General features: G+C 31.9%; 1 long non-coding RNA gene across 1 annotated transcript; it reads left to right on the top strand.

Moving 5' to 3' along the window:
- The first annotated feature begins 5,577 nt into the window (after window positions 1–5,577).
- LOC143069264 (uncharacterized) lies at window positions 5,578–22,497 on the top strand. The gene is made up of 4 exons (XR_012976352.1): window positions 5,578–5,681; window positions 9,090–9,226; window positions 21,176–21,199; window positions 22,390–22,497. It is a non-coding gene; the product is annotated as an uncharacterized LOC143069264 (long non-coding RNA).
- Window positions 22,498–22,914: the final 417 nt, after the last annotated feature.

Below are 22,914 nucleotides of genomic sequence, written 5' to 3'. Positions count from 1 at the left end.
AATATAATTGAAACTTTTGGAAGTTTATCAGGATTACAACTAAACAGAAATAAAACAGAGGGATTTTGGTTGGGAAAACTTAAACATAGCAGAGACAAATTTGAAAACATAAATTGGAAAACAGATAATATTAAAAGTCTTGGCTTTTACTTTGGTTATAACAATCAAGACTGTCAAAAACTAAACACTGATAAACAGCTTAAAAAATGTGAAAAAATTATATCAAACTGGATGAAAAGAAATTTAACATTAATAGGTAAAATAATAGTAGTAAAATCACTAATTCTTCCAAATTTAACTTATATCGCATCAAATATGTACATATCAAAAGAAATAATACAAAAGTTTAAAACTCTAGTATATAATTTCATATGGAATGGGAAAAAAGATAAAGTTAAACGTGCAACTCTTTGTAAAAACTATCTAGAAAAATAGCATATAACCTACACATACTTTTGAGGATTACTACTTGACAAAATGGACAACAACAGAAGGCAGTGGCGGATCCAGAGGGGGACATAAAGTGTGTATGCCACATCCCCCCCTTTTTTGCTCGTTTTTTTTTAAATGATTAATCATACGCGACTATGTGAACTTTGCCATTTCCTGTGTACTCTATTATTTAATTTTTATCCGACAATTCTTTACTTATAGAGATATTTTTCGCTGGAATTTACTGATTGTCAAAGTCATGTGATTTCCTATATGGTGGAGTTGACCAGTGCTTCGAAAAACGTTGCTCATTGCAGTCATTTTGAAATTCAAATTACAGTAACACATTGCTTAAGCTGAGGATTACAATCATGACACCTTCAAAGCGACATAGGATTGAGCAAGAACGTATTGACTTTTATTTCACTATTCCACCAAACAGGAAGTAATACTCTATAGACTATAACACTCTCATGAAAAAAGTTCCATGGCAATATTATTTACCTACGAAAACAGGTTTAACCCCAAACGCCATTGTCATGATTGATATGGACTATATAAAATTGCTGTTTGGTGTGAACCAAGCTTTGCGTTGAAGACCAAACTACAACCTTTAAGAGTTTACTTTTATAAATTGTGACTTGGATAGACAGTTGTCTTTGGTACTTACATGTATATGAGATCCAATAATATCTATCTACAAGATTGAGAACACATTTTTTTGTAATAAATTTAAAACATATTTAATTCTGTAATATCTGATAATATGTATCAGTTATTTGTAATTTTTCATTTGATGTGTACTCTCTGGTAATGTCAGTATCAGCATGATCAGTTGATTGGTTGTGATAAGAAAAATGGGGCAGTTTGCAATTGTCATGTGCAGGTACACCACATGTGGATCTTCTTTCCCCTCTCATTTATAAAATCGTGCATGATATTTATCACAGAAACGCACCAGTATTTTGGTGAATGAAACACTTGTCATATTAAATTAAAGTCAGAGGTGGAGTTAGAGGGTTTTTCGGGGGGCCTGGGCCACCCCTTTTTTAGGAAAAATTTTGTTGTTTTTATAGGGAATCACTGAAGCATGACTGGAGTTGGCCCCTTCTTAGGCAGTCAGTGGGCTCCCGCTTATGAAAATTTCTGGATCCACCACTGAAAGTTTGAGTAAAGTTAGATAAGGATTTATGACAAATTATGTTGAAATTTGCACAGATAATGAATGAAAGATCTAGTAAATTAAAAAATAGGCACTATTATTAAAAGCTTTCCTTGCTTATTCACAAGGACATATCATATCCTCCATGCTATTCCGATCTGAGTTTTTATTCATACATGTACATACATGTAGTCTGGTGCTGTTCCAAGTAGTCTTCTTTTTTCTGTTTCTTGAGAAGTATTTGTTTTACCTGTTCAGTCACTGTAAAGTGTTACAATTCATATTTAAACGCAACACATAAATAGTGACCAAAAAGGTATGGCTATCACATGAGAGAAGCTGGAAAAAAGTCAAATGTATACATTTTAAACATTTTTGTTGGACCATGAAAATGTGGTATATAGATAGATATGCATAGATAGACCATAGAACAAATAAGCAAACAAATTCAAAGGAGATGTACATGTAAGATGAATTATGAAAAAAAAAGAGCCATGGCCAGGGGCCCCAAACTTGACAGCATTTGGTGTTGAACAGGTAAAATGTTTGCAGTGACAATAAATATAGCCTATGTTAGAGGTGACCCAGGTCGCCTTTCTCTAAATCAGCTATATTAAACATATTTCTGGGCCGGGTTGAAAAATAAATGAAAATGACTTTAAAAAAAGCTAATAGAAATACACCAAATTTGGGAGACATAGACATCTATTTAAATGTTTGAAATAATAAGAAAGTTGACAAGAACTAAGCTTTTTCAGATAATATACAGACTATTGCAGTCAGCCTATAATAGACTCTTTGCCTCCTGAAATGTTTGCTTATACACTGTGCTTTCCTATAATCATGATAATGATTTAAAATCAGTGTGTCAGTGTGATAGTTTTCATGAAGAACACTGAGCGTACAGGTATTATGACAAGATAAATGTTGTGTTACATGTACATGTATCTACCCAAATAAGTAAAATATAAAAATTCTTGACTTCTAAAACCAGTGATTGATCTCCTGATTTATATCTCATCACTCTAAGCAGATGCTGTGTGAAAAAAAAAATTGACTTACCAGTATGCTTCTATCCATTGAGTTGATTTATTATTAATTATTTTGCTTTGGATACACCTTATTGCTACAATATGTATATGTCTGCCATTACAAACTGTACATGCATGCATGTACATCACATATATTCCATGTAAAATTTTGATGTTTTCATACAAAATATATGATGCCACAATGGAAAAGTAATTGTTGTATGACGTTAATGGTTAAAATGGGACAGATTCTCAGGTCAGCTGGGACAATAAGGGGGGGGAGGGGGGAGGGTGCGACTTCTCCAGTCATGCTTCAGTGATTTCCTACATAATCAACCAAATAGTAATGTTCATCACGAAAAAATATACTAAGTGTAAGACCTGATGATGTGAATAAATTGAAATCAGACATATCAAATGAAGTTTTCAGTGCTTTTGATATATCAATGGGCAATCTGATGAGTTAAGCCTTTTTTGACTGATTTGTATAGTTTGTTCCTATGTTGTACTGTTATACATGTACCACTGTCCAAGATTAGGGAGAGGATCGGAATCCTGCTAACATGTTTTACCCCGCCACATTATTTATGCATGTTTCTGTCCCAATTCAGGAGCCTGTAATTCATTGGTTGTCGTTTGTTTATGTGTTACATATTTGTTTTTCCTTCATTTTTGTATATAAATAAGGCCTTGGTTTTCTGGTTTGAATTGTTATAGATGTCATATCAGGGCCTTTTATAGCTGACTGTGTTGTATAGGCTTTGATCATTGTTAAAGGCTGTACGGTGACCTATAGTTGTTAATGTCTGAGTCATTTTGGTCTCTTAATTGTAGACAGTTGTCTCATTGGCAATCATACCACATCTTCTTTTTTATAATGACTGCTGATCACCACTGTGTCCATACTGGGACTATTATGGTCCAACAACCAGTGCCGGATCCAGAAATTTTCATAAGTGCAGGACCACAAAATTTCCCAGAAAAGGATAGCAAGCCCCCTGGCCCCCTTCTAAATCAGCCTCTTGACAACTCCAAAGAATAAATCATCATGTACGAGTACATCAAAGATCATCAAACTGTCTCCTCCACATGCAAACATCTTTTTGGGAGTTCACTGTGTTGCAAGTTTTTTTGGGTTCGAAGGATCGTATAAAATGATTGCCTTGGGGGTCATTGTCAAATATAGAGCTGTGCATTGTAAAAAGCTAAATTATATAATTTGCAACAGCTGACACTATAGTATCCTATAGTGCACTGAAACCCTTGCCCATTACAATACCGTGATGCTTGGTGTAGGCTTCTTTGCACATAAGAAACCATATTGCTCACCTTGTAATTTTTGTATTCTTCTAATCAGTATCGTCGGGTTTGTTTATTTACACCAGAAATCAAGGGTTACACTAAAGACCTGAAAGTGGACCTGAAAAGACCTGAAAAGACCTGAAAATATACGATTAAAATTATTCAAATTGCAATAACTTTTTTATTATTGGATGGAATTTCTTCAAGTTGAAATTTTATTAATTGTAAATATTTATATTTCATTAAAATTTTAAAATTAAAAAAAAAGGAAAAAAAATTGATGCCAAAATTTGGACCTGAACGGAGAAATGAAAAGACCTGAAGGGACCTGAAAATCTATGTCGGACTAATTCTAACTACAATAACTTTTTTAATATTCAATGGATATCTTTCAACTTTTGATTTTGTGACAAAAAAGTTCAATTTAATGATAATATAAAAAAAATATGTGAAAAATGAAGCGATGAAAGTGCTGGAAACGAAATTACATCTTCGGTAAATTCCGTGATTTTAATATTTTCTTATCAATATGTCCAAGCAATGAAAAATAAATGGTTATTATTTTTATACATAGAGCATACGTTTTGTGGTGGGGTGGGGGTGGGTTTTTTTTAAAAAGAAAACCGCTATTAATGTGTATAAGGCTTTATCTAGTGAAACTGAAGAAAAGAAATAAAAATAACGATTAAGCATATTGAGGTGCAAATTTTGCACATGTATAGTTTCAACGCTATGTATAATAATTATTTTTGCTACAAAATCAACACAAAATACGTTTTATCATTTGCAAAAATATGTTTGATTTTTATAGTATTCATTGGACAAAGTATGAACGGCGATGCTTGATAAATAATGATGACAATATCGTAGGTCTGTGAAAATTGCTAAATATCAAAATGGAATTTGATTTTCTCATAATTGCAAAAAGTCATCAAGACAATCTACTATTACTGGTTGAGACTAAATACGCCGAATGTATCTAAGTGTAAGGTATCTAAACATTACACCATTATAACCGTAAATGTAGAAAAATAAATCTCATTTTGCTGCTCAAGCTGCATCACCATTACCAAACATTGAAACAAAACCAAAGGCAACCATACGAAAGAAATGTAATGAATCTTGATCATCAAAATTGGATCTAAAGATTTTCCGTCTTAATATCATTAAGCAATAATATCATCCTGCTTAAAATACAGCCAACTGAAACTCGTTGTATGAATTTATAATGTTAAGATAACTCTCATTAAGTTACATAAATTCTACGGTTGCTGATAACTGTTTTAATTTATCGTTAAGAAAAGGAAAAACATCATTGCTAAAATAGATACTTTGAAGAGGTCTTCAATAATAAAAAGGGTAAGACAATTTCATTCTACCTTTACAAAATTTAACTCAAACTTGATACATGTACAATTAGCTTATCACTGCAGATATTTAGTGTGTACATCATCCGAAATCAGATAAGCATGTAACTTATATAAGATAAATATTTAAAGTTCCACCAAATAATTACTAACAAAGAAATTTCCATCTGTCAAATCGACGACCGTGCAAATCAGTAACCAATAATAACATCAAACCTAAAATGCAGTCAACTAAAACTCGTTGTATGAATTTATAATGTTAAAGTAACTTTCATTAAGTTACATAAATTCTACAGTTGCTGCTTACTGTTTTAATTTATCTTAAAGAAAAGGAAAAAGATCTTTGTTAAAAAGGATACTTTGAAGAAGTCTTCAATAATAAAAAAGGTAAGACAATTTCATTCTACATTTACAAAATTTTACACAGACTTGATACATGTTCAATTAGCTTATTACTGCTGACATTTAGTGTGTACTTCACACGAAATCAGCTTATAAGATAAATGTTGCAAGTTCCACAAAATAATTACTATCTGTCAAAATGACGACCATGCAAATCAATTGTATACATGTTCCTCCATTGTAATAGGTAAGTTTGGTTTGTAATTTCTTTTCTGTCATTTACATCAGCTTTTCTATAGTGTAAACATTAAAATAATAAATTTAGAATCATTTGAGAAATTAATTATACATGTTCTTGTATGTTATGAGCAAAATGAGATGACTTCATATTTTTCATAACGTCGACATAAAACTAGTTTGTCCGCAGAAACAAATCCTCTTTACTAAAGATGAAATGGTTAGTGATTTTATCCCTGACCATTTACAGAAGAGACTGCATTCATTATCATCTTAAATTCAAGGGAACAAAACTACACAAAATATTTCCATAATACTCATACTTCAGGTGTCAGGGAATTGAATTTTAGTAAGCTCTACAAATGTCAAGCGTTATATCCCTTACAAACTCAATTTTAAAAAAAGTTGTCGTTTGAAGTTGAGCCTAATGTTTCACTTTTCGTCTAATCACAATTTGAAAAATAGTAACTATACTCTTTGCACAATCTTTTATTTTTTTTACCTGCAAAAGATGTTGGAGGAAAAATAAAACTCTTAGAAAACTCTTAGAAATGTAGATAATTTAATGTTGAAATGGAGAGCATAAAAGAACAATAAATGAAAATAACACTTTATGGATTTCGTGTGCCAGAAGCACGCCTCTTTGGAATCAGGAACGCTCAAACCTAGACATTTACATCCTGAGGTGAACAAAAAACAACAACAACGTAGAAATGTTAGGGGCTATGACTAAAAGGTCATTTAAAAAAGATGCTGGAAAGTATTTCTATATATATTGCATTTAATGATGTTTAAAAAAAAATCACTGTCTTTTTCTTTTATATATGCTTTGAGGTCAAATATATTGAGTCACTTAATAATTGTGATAAATAATGAAAAGTTAACATAAAGCTTTCTTCAAAATTTGTGTTTGTTTCATCAGATATGACATTAACTGTATACTTCATGACTGTGAATTTGTTGGATCAAATTAATAAAATTTGGTTTGATATAATTGGCAAATGCTCACCCAATTACTTTAACACATACATATATTACCTAATATATGTTTACAATAAATTCAGGAAAAAGATTAGAAAATAGTCTAAACCTAAAAAGAAAGGAATTGATATTCTAAATCAGCAGTTTCAGATTGAAATTTAGTTGAAATGAGAATGAACTTTAAAAAATCTTCATTTACAAACAACTACTTGAAAGTTAAGCAATGTGATGGATCAAACTTATGAAAATGAGTAATAGTAGAGGACAGGGGTGCTCAACCCTGAGTATTATCTAGTCATGTTCAAATGTTTATAAACTCATTGTATTTTTCAATTGACAAACTTGCCTATACACTCTTTAAAAAAAATGGGATTGTAGTTACGACCATGGAGACATATTCGTGGTCATCTATCGCACATATATTCCATAGCAGTCAACAGAATTATGACGACGTCCTTTAACATTCGAGGGATGACCCAAACTTTACCAATAGGAATTCTTTGTTCAAAAGCTTCCTTGTAAGCAGCAACCTTCTATCAAGGACTTCCTGAGAAAAAACACAAGATGTGAAATATTGTATTGTGACCATCTAAACGAATATGTTTTCACAGATGAATGTCTGATTTACAGGTCAATTAAAGATCTTAATGATTTCACTAACATATTACTCGTGATCTCAAACAGCCGATTCCAAAAAAATATATAGATTTAACCACTGCATTGATTGTGTTACGATATTTCGCCACTCGAGACAGTTAACTTTTAAAATTTAAAACGCGAGGCTTGTTGAGCTTTTTGAATATCTATAATTAAACTGTTGAGAGTGGAAAAATATCGTAATTCACGAGATATAGTTTTGGAATCTGTTTCTCTAATGATTTTTAGGCGATGTCTAAAGAAAGTTTATCCTTCCTTTTCAAAGGTTTGCAGATAGTTGTGTTCTTTGTGTTACATGTGACGTCATCAGGCATGGTCATCTTTTTTTTTATGACGTCACGATTGGAAATTAAGTAGAAATCAAGAAAATTTGACGTCAATATTGCATTTCGACCAATCAATTACCGAGAACAAAGTTTTTTTCCGATTGAGAAATGTCAAAATAGCATGAAAATAGGAGAAACTTAATTCTCAAACTTTTACAGATTACGCATCATCATGTCTTGTAAATTTCTCATATGGATTAACTTTGGAGAGAATTTATCGCTTTAACATTTTATTTAAGGAACGCGTGTCAATTGATCAATAGGTAGCGATTGTTATAACATACCTCCGAAATCACCACTTCACACTTTTCATTTTTTTTTTTATTCTGGAAATATTTTTGAAGATGATGTTTTTATTAAAAAAAAAATGTCGAGAGACTAGAGTCGAGACATTTAAGTAAGGGATCATCTAAACGTCCGAATCTAATAATAGATGCGACTGTCATACAAATGAAATGTTTATATAGCTATAAAACCAAGTTTGTTCAATCCGTCATTTTCTACATATTAAATGCCTGTACCAAGTCAGGAACATGACAGTTGTTTTCTATTCTTTTGATGTGTTTGAGCTTTTGATTTTGCCATTTTATAAAGAGCTTTCCGTTTGAATTTTCCTTGGAGTTTGGTATTTTTGTTATTCTACTTTTTAATCTGCACATTGATATTTTTTGTGCCATTGCTACCAGTAAATATAAGATAATAGTTTTAGCAAATAACTCTTTTAGCTAACGATTACTGATGAATATAAAAAGAAGATGTGGTGAAAGTCATTTCATATTCTTTAAGTTTAATATGCTTCTATATGATTGGTTGGTTGGTTGGTTGGTTGGTAGATGTATTGGTCTGTTGATTAATGAAATGATTTATTGATTGATTGGCACTTTGCATAACATAAAGCGACGCATATTTGCTTAATTGATTGTTTGTGTGAAGTTCAGTGACAAATACTTAATTAAAGAAATTATTTTTCGAGTAAAGAAGAAATTTTTTATAAAAATTCATGGAAACAGTCAAGAATTAAACAGAATGTTTTCAACTTCACAGATATTTTTGGTTTCCAACTGTGTTTGATTCAAGCACCACCAATGAGTCTTAAGAAAATACAACTCGAGTTTGGTGTATTAAATCATAATCTTGGTATATTTAATGAGTTCTACATAAACTCAATAAAGCATATTTTGTAGCAAAAGTAAAGTCAAATGCTCATTCGTTGCATCATTAATAGATTTTAAAAAGATAACTTATTTTCTAGGTATAAAGGTATGGACAAGTCACCTACGAAAACAACAGTTTCGTCGAATACAAATCGGATATGGAAAATTACCACAGGTTTATTTCTGTCCACTACAGTGATATTCGTAAGCCTATTTATTTGGAGTGAATATAAAGGTAGATATATACATTTGTATTTGTTTTAAAGCTCGCACATTTTCGCAAATATAATGATGCTTTTAGAATTTCAATGTTATTATCAGGACAAATGGTTATAATGTTGTAATGATTGTCAATGAAACAACTATCCACTAGAGACCAAATGGCATAGATGTTAGCGGACTGCTTTCAACAATGAGAAAAACCCAAACCACATATCAAGCTATAAAAGACCCCGCCACAACAAATTGTAAATGAACTTAAATGATCTGATTTATATACAAAACAACAAACGAGAGACAAATATTATATACACTAGCATACTACTAGCACTGAATTAAAGGTCCCTGACTTTGGACAGACACATACAAAATGTGGTGGGGTTAAACATGTTTAAGCGTCCTATCCTTCGATTAACCTTGGACAGTGGTAACCGCACACCATAGTAACAAAAGTATCTGACTTTACATGTTAAGGCCCGTATTTATAAAGGTGGTTAAAATTTAAACTAAGTTTTAAGTTAAAACGTATTCATAAAAGTGGTTTACATCTATTAAACTTGGCAGGAAATCCAAGTTCTAGTCAAGAATAAAGGAAATAAAGGGACACAAAAATGTCCGGAGACCAGAAAAACGCACAATGGCCACATTAACCCTTACGAGGAACACGGATCCCGTTAAACTGAGGTGAACGCACTATGTGCACCGGAAAGGAGACTTGTCAAATCTCTTTCAACTTGCAATACATCTGCCATGTTTTTTACTTCCCATGTTATATGTTGTGATAGATCTTCCGTATGAAGCCCGAATAACAATTATATTATACTCGAGTGCCCTCATTTTAAATTTTAATGACCATTATCTTTTTTTTTCATTTTTTTTTCACAGGGTATATAGGCTCATATATACACTGTCAAGGTAGCAAATCAAATTGCAGTATTAGCTGGGATATATTATTCCAGTATAATATAATACACAAACTGTCTATAATAAAAGGTGGCATTCCGGCGTATCTCAAGATATTACAGGCAGTATGTGTTATATTATACTGAATACACTTTTCAATATATCACTTCTTTATACCAACTGTGCATACATATTGGGAACGCAATTTCCGGTCACTGGAGGGTGATATATCGGGGTGAACTATCGGGGCTATCAACCATTGTTAAGGAGTCGGAGTTAGTACGGAATAGACCTTTTGCACTTCAAACGATAACATAGTCGCCAGCAAAAATAGAAGCCAAGGTAAAGAGTTAATCCTTTTCGTCACAAATACTTCGAAATGACAATTAAACATCATTCAATTGAAGCTTTCTTTGACAAATTTTATACTAGCTTCATTACAACAAGTTTAGATGTCATTTTCTGAAAGAGAGCAAAGAACTGTTTGTATTGTAGTAAATTTAAATCATTTAAAATTTGTATTCAAATACACTGTTGAAGATTACGAAGATCCAATAAAATACAACAATTTTGAATGTCACTAGTGTCTTCGATAAAAAAAAAAAAGTCGTCATCGATAGCAGTATCATTATGTTAAATCAAAAAGACTCAATTCATTGTTATTAGACGTGTTAGGAAAGAGATTTAAATACTGCGCTGATGTTAAATACTAATACCGATATAAGATTTAAGTGTGGACTTTCTCAAAATGCAATTGCATTGAAAATTATCCCGGCTTTTTGTGGTGTGTTTGATACAATATGAAGCGAGCGGTTAACGTCGACTCGAAATTTTAAGACGTGCATTGGCCTTAAGTAGATCCAAAGGCGGATATATATTGTCTACTACTATCTGCATGGTATGAGTGCAATGCATACACAGAGGGACGAAAGAACGGACGAATTGATCATTCCAATCACTTTATACCGTCCAATTTAGAAAACGGAGTGTATAATGAATATTAGGCAAAACAAAATGAACGAAATCGAAAAAATAAATGCCCGACGTATAATTTAGCAGACTTTGTTTTGCAAGAGGTGAAAATGAATATCCCATTTTCAAAATATCCTTCTGACTCAAAGAAAATAAAATTAACTTTTCTATATGAAAGTTTAACGCCGCTTTCAACAATATCTTAATTTAATCGTGGTGTACTGTTTTGTTGGTGGAGGAAGCCGTGATAACAAGAAAAAAAAACTTCCAACCCTTCACCGAAACGTAAATTTAACGTGCTTGATAATGTCCGAACGTTGTTTTCTTTTAAAACTTAATTCGATAACGGTTTCCTCTTTTTCCGAAAAAATAAGTTGATAGAAAGAAAAATGTTAATGTCAGGGAAAATTCACACATTTTAACGGGTTTTTTTTAGGTATTGTCGCTTTTCAACATTACAATAAATTGCAAATGACTGTTCTAGATAAAACTAAAATATAAAGATGATCAAATTAAAAAAGTTTTCTTTTTATCCTTTTTTATTAATTATCAAGTACACAAATTTCTAGTTTGGTTTATTTTATTTTAGAATTTTACGCTACTGTGTAACTAGAAAAATGATATAAAATAAGGAGATGTGGTATGATTGCCAAAATAGACAACTATCTACCAGAGACCAAATGACAGAAATGTTTGCAACTATATGACAACGGTATGACCCCCAACATGGAGCAAAACCAACCCCGCATAAAAGCTAGGAAAGACCTCGACAATACAAGTATATTTTGAATAAATTTCAAATAAACGAACGTTTTGAAAAAAGATTGATATATAGAGAATATCATATGACTTTTTCAATATCACATCCGCATCAACACGATACACCAATATAACCCCAAGAGCTCTGCTCGAGGGATTATATTGGTTGAGGGTTGATACGGTGTGTGATATTGGAAAAGCCATATCATATACACTTTATTATATACATATACTTGAGGGGGATAGGAACTTTATCGGGACACCGGGATCGAGTGTTTTGTAGCTCAGGATTTTGGGATTGACCCTTTCAAGATCCAGGAATTCTTTTTTTTCTGAATTTCGTGATTTGAGATTTCAATTTATTTAAATTCGGGACCTCGGGATTTCGTGTTTTTAAGCCCGGGATTTCGGAATCAGGACCCCTCCTACCCTCCCTCATACTGTTCAAGTAGATTTTTTTTATATGACATGACGTCATATAGATACAGAGGTTTGAAATGACGTCATAGAGATTATAGGTTAGACATGACGTCATACAGATGAGGGGTTTGATAAAGCCTTTGCAACAGTGACTACAATCGATGATGTGACGTCATACAGATTAAAGGTGTGATAAAGCCTTTGCAACCGTGCTGATATCGATATCATCACGGCTGGCTGATACAGCATGCTTGCCAATGAATTATTTCACCTACAATTTATCTGTATTTACTTCTAAGTATATAATAAAAAGTAATAGATCGAATTCGAATGTGATTTGATTCCTGTCAGTTTTTTTATTCATTTATTTTGATCAAATTATAGATTTTCCTTGTAGTCGTTCAACGAAATAGTAAGAAATAGGGACACAACGATCTTAAACTTATTCGATCAATACTATTAAACAATAATGATCGTATTGTTTTGCTGGATTCTTGTCCGTGTATTGCAGAATACATTTTTACTATTTTATTGTTTAAAAATCTTTTCAGCATTATCAGGGGGGCAAAGGGGTCCCAATAACAGCAAAACAGTTAACTGATTTGGCTTAAAACAGATAACTAGGAATTAAAAAGGGACAAAAAAAGATAACAGTAAATTAAATATTAAAATCAGTCTGGTCCAGGACTAATCCCGTAGATCTTATCATATATATACTGATTGTATGGACCTATACCTATATGTAGACCTTAACGGAGTCATATATACATTTTAATTATGATCCTCATCAGGTATTCTGGTCATATTTTTTTTCTTTTTGTTATACATATTGATAATTGAATAGATTTGAATTTAATATGTACCCATGGGGTACAAGGACCATTTTAATGCAAAAAAACGTTTGTAACGTTCATTTTGATTGGATAACGTCACTTTCTTACATGGCATCAATTGATGCTATGGGACGTACGCATAACCGCAGACTGCATATGACAGATTTTTAATACATGTTTTAACGTTGTTTTCTGTCAGTTTCATTAGAATGAAGATAACAATATTGTATTTTAAGCTCCGACGGCATCAATTTGGCAATTGATGCCGTCGGAGCTTAAATTTCAATAAAGTTATTTCCTAATTATCCCCATATTTACGTTAAAGTCAAATTCGAGCAATTCTTAATATCAAGAAAAAGGAAACATATGGGTAGGGATACCTGATGAGGATAGGTCTTTAGGTCCATACGACTTTTACCGAAACATCTTTTATATATGTGGTGTACAAGATATCAATTTGTACAAATTATAATTTGTATTTTGATTTTGTACGAATTGTTTTTTGTACAAAAAGTGCATGCATGTACAAATTACAATTTGTACACATTTCGACTTGAGCTCACTTAAAACTTGTACATCAATTTCTGTGGGTTTTTATTTTTTTTTGGTTGTTATTTTCAAAACACAAATGAAGCCAGTGACACTTTGTTAATTTGAGTTTTAGAACTTTTTTTTTTCGTTCTGAAAAACGATTTAAGACACATCTTTATTTTGCAACAACAATTTCTGAGCTCCAAAAAAGACCAAATGACACATAAATTAACAACTATAGGCCATTATACAGCCTTAAAAAATTAGCAAACCCATGCCGCATAGTCAGCTATAAAGGCCCTGAAACGGCAGAAATGTAAAACAATTCAAACGTGAAAATTATCGGCATAATTCATATACAAAATAATGAACTAAATAATATGTAACACAGCAACAAACAACAACCACTGAATTACAGGCTGCTGACTTGGGACAGGCACATTCAGAGTGTGGCGGGGTTAAAAAATGCTAGTTGTCGCCCAACCCTCCTCATCCTGGGACAGGGTTTAATAGTACAACATAAGGTTTATTATGTGGTCATTGAATAATAATTTTAAAGGTTATACCAATGCTTTTATATAACAAAATCAATACTAGTCAATTTAAGTCAAATTTTGTACAAAAAGTTATTTGTATAGTCAGTTTTTGTACAAATTACAAAATGCACAAATTATGTGTACAAAGAAAGTTAAAATACAAATTATAATTTGTACACATTTTGTACAAAATGTCATCCAAATACATGGTCATAGACAATGAAATTTATTACAAAGGAATAAACCATTGCCATATCAACTAGAGGTTTGGCTAGCCATAAAACCAGGTTCAACCTACCATTTTTTCTTAAAATGTCCTGTACCAAGTCAGGAATATGGCAGTTGTTATCAAATTGTCCATTTCTATATGCATGTTGACGTTTGTTTTTGTTGCAGTTCAGTGTTTCTGTTGTTCCGTTGTTTTCCTTTTATAGTGTTTCCCTCGGGTTAAATTTGTAACCTGGATTTGTTTTCGCTTAATCGATTTATGACTATTGAACAGCGGTATACTACTGTTGCTTTTATTCAACACACTAAATAATCAATGAGTCATGACAATTGTATTGCCATCGGTCATCTAAGTTTATTTTGTAGCAATGACGTGATATTCATGATGTCATTGTGACGTTGTGATTATGGCAAAAGTAAATTGAATTTTCTGTCATTGAATGTTATAATGTTGTCTCTGATTTTAAAAGCAATAGTTTATTTTCCTAAATTGTTTAACGGTTTGATGTTCTATATACTAAAAAGTTCAATAAATTTAAACACACTTGGCCTAGACCAGTAATATTTCTTGATGAATTTTACTCTAAGTTCCTTATGTTTCGGACACTCTAAGACAAAATGGAATTCGTCTTTAATACGCTGACGGCGAATTGTACATATACGACGTGGTAACTCAATGCTTTGATATCGTCCAGTATTAACTGCTAACGAATGAGAAGTACGTTTAATTTTAGTAAGTGCTCTCTGGTACACAGTAGGGATCAAATTCGTCAAATAATATTGTAAATCAAAGCTGTTTATAATGCATTTATAGATACGAAACTTACTACTGCTATCTATTAACGAATATATCTCACGTTTTTAATATCTAAAAGTTGTTGCTTAATAAGAGGATAATCAATCTCAAATACTGTTTTAACCACATATCTCCAATGCCAATGTTGTTTAGCTCATCTATGTACTTTTAAAGATCCCGCAATTATGTTATTGTTCTATTATAAATTTGAAAATACTTTGAACGACAAAATTACTTTACTAGCGTAGTGGTATTAACCATATGTTGATTCTTAAAACTTCTAAAGAACTTCTGCATAATTTTAAATCTCGGTCTGTTTCTTAAATTAGTTCTCACATAACTTTTATTTTTTTTAACCCTGTATATCACCATTCCCCATGTGAAATAATAATTTTTTTGAAAATAGTTTGAACGACAAAATTATTTTATATTTCTCCCTATGTGACGTTTACATTTTCTGACGTCATACACGCGAAGCCATGAATGTGGATTTTAAATTTGATAGATGCTTTTTGTGCTTTTTTGTTAAATATTTGTTTGTTTTGAGATTGTGACACAGTGGTAACTGCTGTACCCATATTTTGACTATTTTTACACATTATGTCTGTTTTGTTCACACATCGTTGAAATATAATGGAATTTGACGCGACTGTCATACAGGTGAGAGGTTTAGCGCTATAAAACCAGGTTCAATCCACCATTTTCTACATTTGAAAATGCATGTAACATGTCAGGAATATGAAAGTTGTTGTCCATTCGTTTGATGTGTATTATCATTTAATTTTGCCATTTGATTAGGGACTTTTCATTTTGAAATTTCCTCGGAGTTCAGTATTTTTGTGATTTTACTTTTTATTAACTTTGCCCAATTTACAGATTTTGAAGGTTTTCGATATCAAAATCGATACACATTTCTTAATATATGGAGCTTAAAATTTTCCTTTTACCAATTATTGGAAGTCTTCCTAGTTCCAGGTATATCATAGCAGAATGTGTAGACATGTTTAACAACCTAGCTGTCTTTTGCAAAAATGCAAGTGGACTTTTTCGACACCATCAGCTTTAAAGAATCCCCAGACTTTGCATGCGTATGAAATTATACTACCTACGTACAAATCAAATAGAGACAGGAGAGTTTGAGTATTGATAAAGTAATTCCTTGACGTAGATAACATGACAAACATTGATGTTCAACCTAGTTATGCCAGTCAGGGCCGTAACTAGGGTTCAAATTCAAAGGGGGGCACGGGTTTGGGGCCGCCGACTGAGGCCCTTAGAGAGGGGGGTTGGGAGGGCACAGCCCCTGCCGATTTTTTCTCTCAGTAAAATCGTTAAGAATGATCCTTTTTCCTTCGATTTTCTTACTTTAAGAAACATCAGTATTGCTTGAACCTGGAAGCAATTTTTATGCAAAAACAAGCTGATATTGCTGTTCGGGGTAAGCCAAGGCTCCGGCTTGCTCCGTCTTGTAGGCCCGGTACTTTGACTTATAATTATTAACCCTAAACAGTTAAATACATTGTGACCGCTGATTTTTTTTTTCTCAATAAAATCAGTGGCTAAAAATGACCTGTTTTCCTTCGATTTCCTTACTTTAAGAAAGGATCGTGGAAGCATTTTTTTGCAAACAATTATAATGATTATTATCTGTATTTAAAGATATTTTTGTTAGAAATCAAACTGGTAAGTTAAAAAAACACATTTAAAGCAAGATCATAGAACGCAATATTTTTATTTTTTTTTTATCGAGGACCTTGAATTTCAATATTGTTAAAAGCCAAACAGACATGCATATAGATATAGGAAGATGTGATGTGAGTGCCAATGAGACAACTCTCCATCCAAATAACAATTTACAAAAAGTAAACCATTATAGGTCAATGTACGGCCTTCAACACGGAGCCTTGAATTTCTATACTAGTATATACTTAGTATAGAAAGTCCCTGCTACAACAAATGGGAGTGTTTAACTACTTAGACATTGACCATAATGTTCTCGTACGATCGGGAGACATTAAAAAAATGATCCAACAGCTCGGATTCAGCCAGTAACGAATTTCCAATATCATAAAAGATTCACAATACAAAGGGAACTTCCTCTGCTTAACTGAGCCCCTAAATAAATGTGAACAGTTAAGTTTTATTCAAAATTGTCGAAAGCAAAGTTTCATCAAGGATTTGTATTTTACTATACAAATCCTTGGTTTCATATATGTTCTCGTACGAATACTGAGTAACAGACGGACGGCCACACGAAAAAAAAACCAAATACTGAAACGTTTCACTATCGATCAAAATCCCGAAAACTGACCTATATCACGTATCATGATAAAACAGTTAAAACTGTAAACTGTTGTTGTTTATAATATAAATTCAAGTTCTTCGTGTACATATTGTCAATATTTCATTTTATTACTTCAAAAAAAAAAATTGGTGTAGAAAATTCAGGGGAGGCCTCCCCTGCCTCATAGGTAGTTATGGCCCTGCCAGTTTCTTCTGTGAAAATAGAAATTTTCCATTGTATTTTAAATTAAATCCCAAGCAACAGAAGTAATCGACCGTCTCTAAAATGTCATTATTGTAGACTCATCTCTCATAATCATTGACAAGACAACCGTTTCAAAACACAACTACCTTAGTTTTGTCAATGTTAACTGTCAAATCATTTTTTACAGTATATAGTTTTGATGAATTCAGTTTATCAGTTTAGAAATGGTGATTAATATATAATTGTTACATTCTGTAGACTATCTTTAAACCTATGTTCCTATTACTAGGGCATATAAAGTAACTCCATACTTAATATTACATCAATTTCAAAGTTTAATAAATGAATAAAACGAACTGAAAAAAAAACCTAAACATCTTGTGCCACCCCATTTCATAAAACTCAATATGATACGGACTCATTTCAGATGACATGATTTATTGATCAATTATGATTTGTGCAGAGTCAATATTGTAGCACATCCGAATCGATGCAAATTTGTATACTAGTATATAATCAAACTAGATTGTAGTATTACCCAATCCCAACGTTTAGAGAGATTGAAAAAAAAAGAGATTTTGTTAGTTTATATAATTATTCTGAGTCTATTCGATTCATATAATATGTCCATGCGTAGCGAATAGGTTATATGGTAATACATTTTGTTTAAAATGCTTTGAAAAGGAAAATAAAAAAATAATGTTTCTCTACTAGCAATCAGTTTGGTTCATTTTGTAAAAATAAGATAAAAACATCGCAAGTCAATAATTCAACTCAGTTTTTCCGTATTCATGCAATCCTTAATTTCACCTTTAGTGGAGATAGGTAGCGCATGTATTTAGCAAGTGTTCAGTATGTTTATTCACTAAAGAGAAACAAAATTTCAAGATTGAAAAGTGAAACAAGGAAGCCACCAGGAATAATCAGTTCGTTTACTGATAAGGCCCACAAAAAATCATTTTTAAACTTTTAATACGATTATTTACATAAATTTAAAGCTATAACATGAAATAAAACAAACTTCGAAAAATTGTCAATATATGATTGCGCATGTTTGTCTGTTAATTTATATTTACATTCATACATGTATCGGATTATATGACCGTCGGCAGTCTTCGGAGATAAGCGATGGATAATTTCGTCTTCTCACCTATTTTTTGTTTTATTAATTTAGTCTATGTATTGGCATAAACTGTTTTGTTGACCTTAATATGAGGGATTTTTTTACGGGTGCTTTACTGTATATAATGAAAAGAAATCTAACAAAAGTTTAAGTAAAAAATTTGAGAATTGTTTTTAATATCTTTGGTCAATAATTGCATCAGAGAAACCAGGCTTTAAATGTGTACGTCGGGCGCGCTTTTGTCTATTAAAAAACCAAATGCTCTCTACCAATGAAATAGGAATAGGATTTGATTTTCCATAATTGTGAAGAACGAATGTACATTATGTTCTGCGTACGGGATTATCCTTTGTTTAAGCATATTCACAGTTCAAAACAAAGAATTTCTATAAACACAAATGCCTCGAATAAAATTGAGAAAGGAAATGGGGAATGTGTCAAAGCGACAACAACCCGACCATAGAGCAGACAACACATTTATCAGCTTGAATTGCCTCTCTGTAATTTTTGAAATTGATGAGAAACTAAGGTTTCAACTCCTTCAGGCAAATTGACTATAGATGGATTTGACTATTTTTTTTAGGTCTTTTGTCGTCGTATAGGTCTTCAACTGTTTCGGTTTTTATATATCCCTGGCTTTAAAAAAAATTGACGTTGAGCGTTCCTATTGCAGGTCAATACAGGTAAATCCAGAAAAGCGCTTCGGACGCAGGAAATTTATAACATGTTTTTTTTTTTTATTTTTTAATGGATTATTGATTGAAAGTTGAATTGAGAAAAAAAAAGGTTTTTTTTATTGGTGCAGTACAATTTAATCCATTAATGTAATAATTTGAATAATTTGAACTTCAAAAATACAAGAAAAATAAGAAATATCAAAACAATGCAAAAATGAAAAAGAAATAATAAAAAAAAAATAATATGAATTTAAATCTTTAGATACTACCCTTACCAAACAAATTACTATATCCACAGTTAGTAAGAATGGTTATTTCAAATATACCAATACAATTGAAACAGGAATTAACAATAACTTGTGGATTTCAATTTAAGTTTAAATTACTTAGGTAGTATTTGATGTAAACAGCTGGAATAAGATTGGCTGTGGAATACAATTAAGTTGTAAATAGATGTAAGAAGATGTGGTATAAGTGCCAAGGAGACAACTCTCCATCCAAGTCACAATTTATAAAAGTAAACCATTATAAGTCAAGGTACGGTCTTCAACAAGGAGCCTTGGGTCACACCGAACGATAAGCTATAAAGGGTCCCATAAATTTACTAGTGTAAAACCATTCAAACGGGAAAAAACAACGGTCTAATCTACATGAAAAACGAGAAACGAGAAACACTTATGAACTACATCAACAAACGACAACTAATGAACATCAGATTCCTGACTTAGAACAGGTGCAAACAATTGCAGCGGGTTTAAACGTTTTAATGGTACCAAATATTCACCCTAATCTGGAACAATAGTGTAACATCACAACATAGAAAGACAGACTATAAAATATCAATCGGAATGACTTATCTCAATCAAAAGACGTAGTGACCAAATGAACATACACTGAACGAATAAATTTGATATGTGATGCAATGTTAATACAAAGTTAATAAAAATAAGGGATGAATAATTATAGTAAAAGTATTAAACCGCTGTGAAATGCTAAACAATTTCAGAAAAAAACATCAGCTTTGGAAAAAAAATTACGCCATTTGTAATATCAAAATTAAACACAGGTAAATGAAAATAATTTTGAAGATAAGTATACTTCTTCTGTCTGTATAACCTTACGTTTAGGAAAACTAAGAAAGTTTTTGTATAACAATTAAACTATTCTAAAACTTGGTAAATGTGGGGTGAATATCAACAATTAAACTATAAAATTGGTGCTCGATAAAACTTCTCCGCGGAAGTGTGATGTATATACAGTATAAAAGAGTACCTCAGATTTAAATTTATTAAATTGAACTGTTAATGAACAAAAGATAATTCCTCACTAACCAATTACATAATTAACATTAGGAAACTTATACATTGTGTTCTATTATTTCATTGCACCGTTGTGTCATCTAACGTTCAAAATACAATTTATTAAAATTTCCTGAATCATAAAATATAAAATTATAAATTAGTCCATCTATCACTAAGACTAATCTATAAATGAAATGCCTATAAAGGAGGTCCTACGTTCACTTTTAACAAAGGCAATCCAGTTTGATGTCATGGCGTAGTGACACTGAACATTGCTCTTGATCATTTGATAATGATTATTATGTGTACAAAGAAATTCAATTGCATTATCATTTTAAAAAAATTTCACTCAAACAATTACGCTCAATTAATAGACATCGCTTTTTTTTCTATTACAGGAGACACAAATTCTGGAAATCAAGGTAGGTTAACATCTGTAAATGCATATTGCTTTCAAAACATAATCAGTTTTCGCAGGTGATGACCTCTTAAGCTAATGATCTTTTTTATTGAAACACTGCAATCATGTGATATTATTGTTTCAAATCGAAACTGTTTATCGAACTTTCTGTTGCTTGACTAAGGAATGCTAAATTTTATGATATACATAAATCTATGATGAAGTAGGTGAAATTGAAACATGTGTAATGTTGTGTAATTTTAAGAATCGTTTTTGTGTGTTTTATTTTCATTTTATAAAATAAAACAAAATATGATAATTAGTCTTTATTTATCTGTACAATAATTTTTTGTTTTAATACAGATAATGTTAGAGGAAAAAATGTTTTGACTGCACACAATTTGATAAACGACTTTTACAAACGAAAACGGAATAAAACATATATTTCATTTCGTAAGTAAGGAGATGTGGTATTTTATACTTATTGACTAGAAATAAGCCATAATCTCAAAGACTTCAAACTTCAGTTTAGTGTAAATACGTCAAAGATAGAATTAAAAAGCATGACCTTGTGCAATGCTTGTTGCTGTTAAATATGCATTACTTTTAAATAGACTATGGGCAGTTGATTTGATATGCTGTGTAGAGACCTGTTTATTATGGAAGACTGTTTGCTGCCATCTGAATGTCTCATGTTATTTTTGTGATTTTATTACATTACCATTGACGTATACCGGACATCTCTTTCTATTCATAATAAAATAGGAGAAACATTTTTATTATTCAGTTTAATTTCATCAATATCAAAACATATCTAACGAAGGCTACCACAAATACCTATCTGGTGAAGAAACTGAAATTTAGAAACATGAATGAGCAACCACCATAAACGAATAATATTTATATAAAGAAAGAAATTACAAGTATTGCATTATTCAGAAACTTTCACCTATACATTCATACGTTTTTCTGTTACACAGAGATGGAGATTCTGAAACCGAAGGCAACATGACTATTTTGGGCGACCTTATTACTGCAACTCATTTTCTTTCTGCATTATTTAACCACAAAAAGGGTAGAACACAACAACTCTCATATTTAAATATGCACATTCAATGTCATTTGGTCTCCGGCGGAGAGTTGTCTCATAAGCATTCATACGACGCCTTCTTATGTTTACATTCAACTACTATATTTATTCTTTTCTTCAAGTAACGCCATGTTCAAGATCCCCATGTGAACACGGTGGGAATTGTTCGGTAACAGACAATAGTTTTTCCTGTACCTGTTTAAACGGATTCACAGGATTACAATGCCAAATTGAGTAATATGATATTCACATTTAACGTGCTTAGTTATAGGCATTATAACCGTTAAATAAATCGTTATTCTTAATAGAGATGCGGTATATAAAGTTGAGAATGGAAATGGGGAACATGTCAAAGAGACAACAATCCGACCAAAGAGCAGATAACAGCCGAATTAGACAGCAATCAAACGACGAAAATACTAAACGGTATCTAAAGGGCAACATTAAGTTTTCAACTATTAAAGACAGTAATGCAACATGTCCATCTTAATGGTTGACTGGGGTTTAGAAAATCCGTCGTCCCTAGAGTTATCCCATCCAACAGCTAAACACACGCTAAGGTTGGGCCTTCGATTCCCTGTGTCGAAAGTATAAATACGAAGCCGTTTCAAGACTAGAAGTTGGAATAATTGTGTCCGGGTAGGGTG

The sequence above is a fragment of the Mytilus galloprovincialis genome, chromosome 1 (assembly GCF_965363235.1).
Source record: "Mytilus galloprovincialis chromosome 1, xbMytGall1.hap1.1, whole genome shotgun sequence".
NCBI classification, from domain to species: Eukaryota; Metazoa; Mollusca; class Bivalvia; order Mytilida; family Mytilidae; genus Mytilus; species Mytilus galloprovincialis.
The sequence above is the reverse complement of the archived record's forward strand: the minus strand, read 5'-3'. Positions and strand labels throughout refer to the sequence as shown.